The sequence below is a fragment of the Zingiber officinale genome, chromosome 11B (genome assembly GCF_018446385.1).
Source record: "Zingiber officinale cultivar Zhangliang chromosome 11B, Zo_v1.1, whole genome shotgun sequence".
Taxonomy (NCBI): Eukaryota; Viridiplantae; Streptophyta; class Magnoliopsida; order Zingiberales; family Zingiberaceae; genus Zingiber; species Zingiber officinale.
Window position 1 is genome coordinate 15094228 of NC_056007.1, and position 1305 is coordinate 15095532.

At 38.9% G+C, this 1305-nt stretch overlaps 1 non-coding gene across 1 annotated transcript; it reads right to left on the bottom strand.

The window, feature by feature from the left end:
* Positions 1–335: 335 nt before the first annotated feature.
* Positions 336–441, bottom strand: LOC122035573. The gene has a single exon (XR_006127113.1). It is a non-coding gene; the product is annotated as a small nucleolar RNA R71 (small nucleolar RNA).
* Positions 442–1305: the final 864 nt, after the last annotated feature.

Sequence of the window (1305 nt, forward strand, 5' to 3'; positions counted from 1 at the left end):
TGCAAGAGGTTTTCGATCTAGTATTTCAAGACCTTCAGTGGAAGCTAATAACTTTGAGATTAAACCCGCAATCATATCTATGATGCAGCAGAACCAATTTGGTGGAGGACCTCATGAAGACCCTAATCAACACTTAGAGGTCTTTTATGAAATATGTGGTACCATGAAAATGAATGGAGTTCCTTCAGATGCAGTTAGATTATTGTTATTTGAGTTTTATCTAAGAGATAGGTCAAAGCAATGGCTGAATTCTTTGGCCCCTAATAGCATCACCACTTGGGAGCAGTGTGAGCAACAGTTTCTTGATAAGTTCTATCCACCAAGCAAAACAGCTCATATGAGGAATTTAATTGCAAGCTTCAAGCAAACTGACTCAGAATCTCTTTTTGAAGCATGGGATAGATATAATAGTATGCTCAGACAATGCCCACATCATGGGTTGGAAAGATGGTTAGTGTTGCATACTTTTTATAATGGTATCAATTATCATACCAAAGTGTCCCTTGATTCAGCTGCTGGAGGGGCACTTATAAACAAAAGCTTAGATGAAGCCGAAGAAATCATTGAAAGTGTAGCACAAAATCATCATCAATGGGCAAATGAAAGAAGTGGTGGCTATTCTTCTGTAAACCCAACGATTAAAGCGTCAGGGAAGTTTGATGTAGATGCAGTCACTCTTTTATCTGCAAAATTGGACGCTCTTACAAAGAAATTTGAGAATATGGGGGCTAGTGCTAATATGGTCAATGCTATTAGTACATCTTGTGAAGTATGTGGGAGTTCAGAGCATTCAAATGACTCATGTCCATTGGGAGTTATCACTGCACAAATCAATCAACTTGAACAATGCGATGCAATCATGAGTTACAATCAAAGGCAGAACAACCCATACTCAAATACTTATAACCCTGGATGGAAGAGTCATCCAAATTTTTCCTACAGAAATAATCAAGATCAAGGACCATCTATGGGGGCAAGACCAAATTTCCAAGCTGGGCAACAAAATTTTCAACATCTATATTCTCAAGGCTTACCAAAGTCAAATGTTGAAAAGATGCTTGAAGAAATTATCTCAAGTCAGAATGAAATGAAGCAAGATTTAGCAAAGCTCATTCAGAGGATGGATAATTCTGAAAAGCATCAAAAGATCCAAGATAGTCAAATTGCCCAACTAGCTTCCTCTTCATCCAGAGTGCCAGGACAACTTCTAGGAAAACCTAATGTGAATCCTATGGAGCATTGCAATAGAATTGAGCTTAGGAGCGGACGGACCTTGGGAGACTCCCAAGCGACTGCTTCAAAAGG